The sequence below is a fragment of the Pygocentrus nattereri genome, chromosome 5 (assembly GCF_015220715.1).
Source record: "Pygocentrus nattereri isolate fPygNat1 chromosome 5, fPygNat1.pri, whole genome shotgun sequence".
Classification (NCBI taxonomy): domain Eukaryota; kingdom Metazoa; phylum Chordata; class Actinopteri; order Characiformes; family Serrasalmidae; genus Pygocentrus; species Pygocentrus nattereri.
In genome coordinates, this window is record NC_051215.1 from 18,856,208 (window position 1) to 18,865,735 (window position 9,528).

Here is a 9,528-nt window from a genome sequence, read left to right on the forward strand (position 1 = left end):
TGCGTTTTCTTCTGCACGGCATATTAGTGTACATAACTTAGCATGGCTTTGAAATACATTTTCTGTTTATAGAGCCACACCATATTGTCAGAGATCTGTAACATAATTACTATTATTTTTTAATATATTAGGAATTGAAACTAAAGAATATCAAAACAGGAACAGGTATCAAATGAGAATTTGTGTATTGGTTCATTTATAATCAAAAGTCTTCACCCTATAGAAGAAGCCAAAACTTGCAGTTCAGAGGCAGGCCAAGGAAGAAATTCTTTCTGAAGACAGCCAACTAGCCCCAGGAATCCAGAGTCCAGAAGAATGTTCAAGCAAAAAAGTGCTGGCCAAATCAGAGACCTCCAGATCCAGGTGAAGGCTTTGCAGAAGGAAAATACCAGACTGCGCAACATGGTAGTTAAAGGCAAGTATCTTTATGAGATTAAAAAGAAATGAGTACTTCTTAATTTTAGCTGGAATTCATAGATGTATACTTAATTTAAGTAGATTAATGTGGTAGGTGGAAATACCTTTGCAGCCAGATGAATCTTGATTTTCACTTCAGAAGATTCAGTCTGGTGAATTGTTCAAGTTTATTTAGGGCTCTTAATCGCTGTTTAAAGAAAACAAAATGCCACTCCCAGACCTGGACCCTCTTAGTGAGCAAGAAAAATCTCTGATTGCCAACCCTCAGGGCCAGCCACCTGCTGCTGCATTATTTGAAATGTGTCCTTCTGGACAGAGCATGCAATAAGGCAGAAGTATAATATCGAAGTGAAGCATTTTTTTTCTATTTCATTATTATTTTTTGTTTGTTTATTTTTCACTAACAGTAAGACTTTGGTGGATGCCAAAAATTTCCCAATGCAATGAAAAAATACTATAAATTGATTCTGTGAAAAAAATTGGTGAATTGATATATGGAACGCCTGCCTTCACAGAAGGTTTTGAAGGGGGAATGGTGGAAGACTACCCTCACTGGCCACTTTATTAGTTACACCTGTTCAATTGCTTGTTAACACAAATAGCTAATCAGCCAATCACATGGCCACAACTCAATGCATTTAGGCATGTAGAGGTGGTCAAGACAACTTGCTGAAGTGCAGACTGAGCATCAGAATGGGGAAGAAAGGTGATTTAATTGACTCTGAACATGGCACGGTTGTTGGCGCCAGACGGGCAGGTCTGAGTATTTCAGAAACTGCTGATCTACTGGGATTTTCACGCACAACCATCTCTAGGGTTTACAGAGAATGGTCCAAAAAAGAGAAAATATCCAGTGAGCGGCAGTTGTGTGGACGAAAATGCCTTGTTGATATGAGAGGTCAGAGGAGAATGGGCATACTGGTTTGAGATGATAGGAAACAGTAACTCAAATAACCAACCAAAATCTCTGAGCAATGTTTCCAACACCTTGTTGAAAGTATGCCACAAAGAATTAAGGCAGTTCTGAAGGCAAAAGGGGATCCAAACTTTTACTAGCAAGTGTACCTAATAAAGTGGCAAGTGAGTGTATATCTCATGATATGAAAACCTGCAAGATGCATCTGGAGAATAGAAATATAACAAACTGCTATAATTATTAAGGTTCATCTACCTTTGACTCAATATATAGTCACAGTGTCACCTGTATAATTTTGTAGCAAATGTTTTTTTATTAAAATTATTTTCCAGAGATTCCATCTTTGTTGACAGACATGAAAAAGATTCTCACCAATAATAATACCACCAAAGATCTCACTGTCCGTTAGGATGGAAGTGAAGGTGAAGCTGTACCTTGTAAACCTTCAGAAGTAAGTATTTCTGCACTTTGTACGTTTTGAGTAGTAATGGAAAATGGAATGGAAATACATAGTAGCATTCAGTTGCATCTGGTGATTTTCTTTGTTTTTTGTTTAGTTTTTTTTTTTTTTTTTTTTTACAATTAATAAGGTGAAATTGGGGAATGATGGCACTACCTCTGTCTCACCTCATTGTTGGGAGACTGCAAAAGCACAACCTACAGCCAGTGGGATGGCACGAGTGCTGCTAATGGGCCTCTTTAGTGTTGATGTTCTCCTGAAATCCAACCTGACTGGAGGGCTCAACAAGGTCAATCCTACTGCAGAGCGACGCCAGCCTCTCGGTCTCTCGATGGGAAAAACTACAAGCTTTACTTGGTAAAATTTCAAATCTTTTCAGAGCTAGTAGCAGGCTTTCCAATTTCAATTGTCAGAATTATTACAAAGAAAGTGCTTTCTGTATATGTGGTTATAGGGGTATAATGGTAGGTGTATTTGTCCTGAAATGTACAGATGTTACAGTTCAGTGCATGTAGTCATAAGGAGAATAGGTGGTATGTGCAAAGATTGATGAATGTAATGCAGAACCAGATTTCACAAGCACAAGTTCCACCTGGAATACCAGCTTGTTAGAAATATTGTTTGACTACCAGAGCCAGCAGCATATGCATTTGCAGTGGTATAAACCACAACTAAAAAATTGCAGAACCTCTTTGTGAAAATAATGTAAACAAAGGCTACAAAACAAATCTGTGAAATATAATACTAACTGTAACTGTAGCCTATAGTTACAGAATTTCATGTCCACTATGATCACAATCTCTTGCCTTGAATCAGATTGCCATGATATTTTATTAGCACATTCATGCTTCCCAAAGAATGAACCCTGCCTACCTCATGACCTGCTCTGTAGTAGCGCCACCCTCAGGCCAAGGTCTGCAAACCCCAAACCCTTCCATTATTTGCATTCCCCTATTATTCACCAAACCAGCTCCTGATTTTTTTGTAGATATTATGAATATTGTTATAATTTATGCTGTCTTTTGTGAATGTTTAAGTATTTGTTATTGTTTAGTTCCATAGATGCTGTTGTAAACCACTACCCAGGGGCCAGGGTGTCAGATATAAGAAAATCAATCAACACAAGAATTTGTGAGTTAAGGCACCAGGCGAAGCGAAAAAAAAAACAGCATGGATGGTGTTAAATAGGCTAACTGATTGTCATTTCTTGTTTGCTTCATGTGTTTCACCCCTTGTTGAAGGGAAGACACAAGATGGACAGTAGAACAGACTGTTCTTTTGGGGCCTTTAATTATTTTCTTCCCTTATTTTGAACATTGATTTAATATGTGATTAGTTCCTGTTTAACACACATTACAGTAACATATGTATCACACACACACACACACGCTCAAACTATTCTCCAACAGATGTCTTTCACTGGAACCGTGGTTAACATACACACACACTCAGTGTCCTGTCAGAAGATAACTATCAGTGGTGCTGTGGTTACTAGAAAACAAGACTGAAACAATATGGATTGTTACACAGGAAAGCAGACTATTCTTTTGGGCACTTTATTAATTTTGTTTTTGGAAGTTCTTTCAGTGAGTGATTAGCTCATGTTTAAAGTTGAACAGCTGAAGACCAAATAAGTAAATAAATAGTAAATTCGACATTGGTTTTGAGATGCTATTTGTAAGATTACACATAGAAAGAAAACAGCAATTTTGTATGCATTTTATTTCCAAAGCAAAATGAAAGATTTTTTGATCGTCATTCTGTGGTAATATATGATTTTATATATAATGAATATATATACATATATATATATATATATATATATATATATATATATATATATATATATATATATATATATATATATATATATATTTGGTTTATAATTGGTTTTATATGTGTGAGAATATATATACATATATTGCCAAATATATAACCATAAATATATGTATTTTTATATGGTAATATATGTATATATTCTCACACATGTAAAACACATATATTATCAACTATATGTATAACCCCAATTCCAATGAAGTTGGGACGCTGTGTAAAACATAAATGAAAACAGAATACGATGATTTGCAAATCCTTTTCAACCTATATTCAATTGATTACACTACAAAGACAAGATATTTAATGTTCAAACGGATAAACGTTATTGTTTTTTGCAAATATTCACTCATTTTGAATTTGATGCCTGTAACACGTTGCAAAGAAGTTGGGACAGGAGCATGTTTACCACTGTGTTACATCACCTTTCCTTTTAACAACACTCAATAAGCGTTAAACTGAGGACACTAATTGTTGAAGCTTTGTAGATGGAATTCTTTCCCATTCTTGCTTGATGTACAACTTCAGTTACTCAACAGTCCGGGGTCTCCGTGTCGTAGTTTGCGTTTTATATTGCGCCACACATTTTCAATGGGAGACAGGTCTGGATTGCAGGCAGGCCAGTCTAGTACCCGCAATCTTTTACTACGAAGCCACGCTGTTGTAACATGTGCAGAATGAGGCTTGGCATTGTCTTGCTGAAATAAGCAGGGACGTCCCTGAAAAAGACCTTGCTTGGATGGCAACATATGCTGCTCCAAAACCTGTATGTACCTTTCAGCATTAATGGTGCCTTCACAGATGTGCAAGGTACCCATGCCATGGGCACTAACACACCCCCATACCATCAGAGATGCTGGCTTTTGAACTTTGCCCTGATAACAATCCAGACAGTCCTTTTCCTCTTGGGCCCAGAAGACACGACATCCATGATTTCCAAAACCAATTTGAAATGTGGACTCATCAGACCACAGGACACTTTTCCACTATGTGTCAGTCCATCTCAGATGAGCTCAGGCCCAGAGAAGCAGGTGGAGTTTCTGGGTGGTGTTGATATATGGCTTTTGCTTTGCATGGCAGAGTTTTAACTTGCACTTGTAGATGGAGTGACGAACTGCCCACTGTTCACTGACAATGGTTTTCTGAAGTGTTACTGAGCCCATGTGGTAATATCCGTTACAGAATGACGTCGGTTTTTAATGCAGTGCGGCCTGAGGGATCGAAGGTCACGGGCATTCAATTTTGGTTTTCTGCCTTGCTTGCAGAGATTTCTCCAAATTCTCTGAATCTTTTGATGATATTATGGACTGTAGATGATGAAATCCCTAAATTTCTTGCAATTGCACATTGAGAAACATTGTTCTTAAACTGTTGGACTATTTGCTCACGCAGTTGTTCACATCCTTGCTTTTGAATGACTAAGCCTTTCAAATCTGTTTTTATTTATGTTTTACACAATGTCCCAACTTCATTGGAATTGGGCAAGTAAAACCCATATATTATCATATATAATAATGATTAATATATGGGTTTTTGATATATGGCAATAAATGTTTTTTTATGTGTGAGAATATATATATATATATATATATATATATATATATATATATATATATATATATATATACACACACACACACACACACACACACACACACACACACACACACACACACACACACACACACACACACACATACACATATATATATATATATATATGTATGTATGTGCAAATGCATATATGGATATATGTATGTAATGATGTCTTATTAAATATAAAATGAAATATATTACAATATATAAGTAAATATATACTTTTTTATATTCCTTATGTATTATACAATATATTGTAATATATTGATTATATCTCACAATATATTAGTCTGTATATTTTTAGTAATTTTTAAAATATAAATGTTTTTTTCCAGTGAATCATTAATCAGCATCATGTATTATAAGCGTGAGGCATATTAAATTGTTGAATCATTTCAAATAATTAGTAAATCAGATAACACTAAATAATTAAATATAGTGGTAATGAATATATAGGGAAATATATTTTCGTTGCATAAGGGTATGTTCCCCTTCACCCATATCCCTGTCAGCTTGCTCACACAGCTCTCTGTCACCAGGAACACCACCACTGCTTTATTCATGCAGGAGGCTGAGTAAATGTTCTCACAGCCCACCTGCTCTCCCACCACTAACAGCACGTCCTCCACTCCTTCTGAATACATTACTTTAAGTATTGTAATGCAGGGGTTCTCAACCTTGTCCACCTGCCTGTCCATCACTAGAAAGCAGGAAGGCCCACAAGATGACAAAACTGAACTGAAAAAAATGTCATTTTTGGGAAATTTTCATTACAGTGATATGGGGGCCTACTCTTGTGATATGTAATGTATATCAGTGAACATGAAATAGAAACATTTATATATCTTAGCTGGTGATATAAATATATAGATTAGACGGTAAAGGAGAGACATGTACAATTATACACACACACACAGTGCATCTCTTGCTCAAATGTTAGGCGATTGCACTCATATGGGATTGTTTAACTTGACATCTTTCTCCTGAAGCTTTTTCTTTCGCCTTTGTCATGAAAGTCTTAAGAAAGTGAGAGCAAAATGGATGCTACTGCTACTTAGCATTTAGCCTTGTCTATGTATTTGAAAGAAAAAAAACAGTTTTCAGTTGTTAATGAATAATTTCAGAAATGACAACAGCTTTCCCAGTTATTTCTCACCCAAGTAGTCTGTTTCACTCAGAAATATACTGCTCAAAAAAAATAAAGGGAACACTTAAACAACACAATATAACTTCAAGTAAATCAAACTTCTGTGAAATCAAACTGTCCACTTAGGAAGCAACACTGATTGACAATTAATTTCACATGCTGTTGTGCAAATGGAATAGACAACAGGTAGAAATTGGCAATTAGCAAGAAACACTCAATAAAGGAGTGATTCTGCAGGTGGAGACCACAGAACACTTCTCAGTACCTATACTTTCTGGCTGATGTTTTGGTCACTTTTGAATGTTGGTGGTGCTTTCACACTCATGTGTAGCATGACACGTACTCTACAACCCACACAAGTGGCTCAGGTAGTGCAGCTCATCCAGAATGGCATATCAATGCAAGCTGTGGCAAGAAGGTTTGCTGTGTCTGTCAGCATAGTGTCCAGAGGCTGGAGGTGCTACCAGGAGACGGGCCAGTACACCAGGAGACGTGGAGGAGGCCGTAGGAGGGCAACAACCCAGCAGCAGGACCGCTACCTCCGCTTTTGTGCATGGAGGAACAGGAGGAACACTGCCAGAGCCCTGCAAAATGACCTCCAGCAGGCCACTAATGTGCATGTGTCTGCACAAATGGTTAGAAACCGACTCCATGAGGATGGTATGAGGGCCAGACATCCACAGATGGGGGTTGTGCTCACAGCCCAACACTGTGCAGGGAGCTTGACATTTGCCAGAGAACACCAGGATTGGCAAATTTGCCACTGGCGCCCTGTGCTCTTCACAGATGAAAGCGGGTTCACGTGACAGAATCTGTGACCTGCTGCGTGCAACATCCTTCAGCATGACCGGTTTGGCACTGGGTCAGTAATGGTGTGGGGTGGCATTTCTTTGGAGGGCCGCACAGCCCTCCATGTGCTCGCCAGAGGTAGCCTGACTGCCATTAGGTACCGAGATAAGATCCTCAGACCCCTTGTGAGACCTTATGCTGGTGCGGTTGGCCCTGGGTTCCTCCTAATGCAGGACAATGCTAGACCTCATGTGGCTGGAGTGTGTCAGCAGTTCCTGCAAGATGAAGGCATTGAAGCTATGGACTGGCCCGCCCGTTCCCCAGACCTGAATCCGATTGAGCACATCTGGGACATGTCTTGCTCCATCTACTAACGCCACATTGCACCACAGACTATCCAGGAGTTGGCGGATGCTTTAGTCCAGGTCTGGGAGGAGATCCCTCAGGAGACTATGCGCCACCTCATCAGGAGCATGCCCAGGCATTGTAGGGAGACCTCAGCACATGGTACAGGCACATGGAGGCCACACACAATACTGAGCCTCATTTTGACTTGTTTTAAGGACATTATATGAAAGTTGGATCAGCCTGTAGTGTGTTTTTCCACTTTAATTTTGTGTGTGACTCCAAATCCAGGCCTCCATTGGTTAATAAATTTGATTTCCATTGATTTTTGTGTGACTTTGTTGTCAGCACATTCAACTTTGTACAGAACAAAGTATTCAATGAGAATATTTCATTCATTCAGATCTAGGATGTGTTATGAGTGTTCCCTTTATTTTGAGCAGTGTATGTCACATTAAGAAACAAAAATGTGTTTTGATTTCCAATTCGCATCAACTTTAAGAGCATTTGAGTAGTTACGCATACAATCTTAATATGCTGTTAATAATCCTAATATTTTGCATTGCATATAAGCAGCCCTAGCTTAGGCTAATTACTTACCAGCATCCTATGTTGTGGTCCATTACAATGTTTAGCTTTTCTTTTTTTAGCTCCTCTGATTGTAGTCTGTAATCCTCATTAAACAAAGACTGATTAGTTTTTCTTTGTTGTTGCAGCTGCTGGCAAAAAGTAGTAAAGCAAGGACCAGAACATATTTCCTGTTCCACGCCAGACCACCTTTAACAGGCCCCTGGACAGTCTGGCAGTGGGGGCTACATGTCCAACCCAAAACAGTTAGGAGCCCAATATTTATTCAATTTAACTGTTTTTCTCGGTCTCTTTGAAAGATATTGTCTTTAGTTGTTTACTAAAATAAATAAGCAAGTGTTTTATTGGTACTTATTTGTCAGCTGTCTTATTTTGAGAGCAATTATGAATCTATGATGAATATGTAAGCATGAATTCATGGTTGAAATTAGGTTGAATTCAAGTCGCTGAGCAACGTTTAGTTTTGACCTCACTCTGAACAGCCTGAAAAAATAAGTGTTTTTGAGTTGTTGCTTTGTGGTTTTTATGTGTGTGTGTGTATGTGTTTGTAATTTTATGGTGATGTTTTCAGAAAGGCACTAAGTAGCAACAGCTAGGTTGGGGCAGCCATAGCTCAGGTGGTAGAGCAGGTTGTTCACTAATCAAAGGGTTGGCAGTTCAATTCCAGACTATTGACAACTGTAGTGCTCTTGAGCAAGGCACCCAAATACTCTGTCCGACTTTGGTGTAGAGCCAATATTGGGTTTCGACATCAGCCCGATTGTCAACCATAACTGAGCGTATTTTCAACGTTGGGGGTTGACATCAAGCCGACGTTGGGTTTTGGTGTCGGTCCGATTTTCATTTTCAACCAAAATTCAACGCCCTTCCAACGTCGGGGGTTGACGTCAAGTCGACATCGGGTTGCAGCGTCAGTCCGATTTTAATTTTCAAGCAAAATGTCCGTCTTTCTGAAGTCAAATTGACTTCCTGTGCCTGCAGGGGAGGAGCAAGTGATATTACTGTAGGAATTTGGAGTAATGGGATGGCAAACTTGTGAATAGTGTCTATTCAGCTCTATGCAGACCACAATTTGAAGTCCCATAAAATAGGAAAATCAAAGTGTTATTGTATCAGACCACCATATTCCTGAAGAACACTCATGTATTCTCATGTATCTACTCATTCTATGCATCTACTCATGTATTCATGGTATGAGGAACAAATGATTTTACAATAGGAATTTGGAGTAATGGGATGGCAAACTTATGAAAAGTGTGAATTAGGTTTTGTATAGACCACAATTTGAAGTCCCATAAAACAGGCAAATGAAAGTGTTATCAACTCAGACCAGCATATTCCTCAAGAACTCTCGCACCTGTACTCATGATATGAGGACCAAGTGCTTTTACTGTAGAAATTTTCAGTAATGGGATGGCAAACTTATGAAAAGTGTAC

General features: G+C 38.4%; 1 long non-coding RNA gene across 1 annotated transcript; it reads left to right on the top strand.

Annotated features, from left to right (window-relative positions):
• The first annotated feature begins 1,096 nt into the window (after window positions 1–1,096).
• LOC108414171 lies at window positions 1,097–8,441 on the top strand. The gene is made up of 4 exons (XR_001856836.2): window positions 1,097–1,123; window positions 1,666–1,784; window positions 1,924–2,150; window positions 8,220–8,441. It is a non-coding gene; the product is annotated as an uncharacterized LOC108414171 (long non-coding RNA).
• Window positions 8,442–9,528: the final 1,087 nt, after the last annotated feature.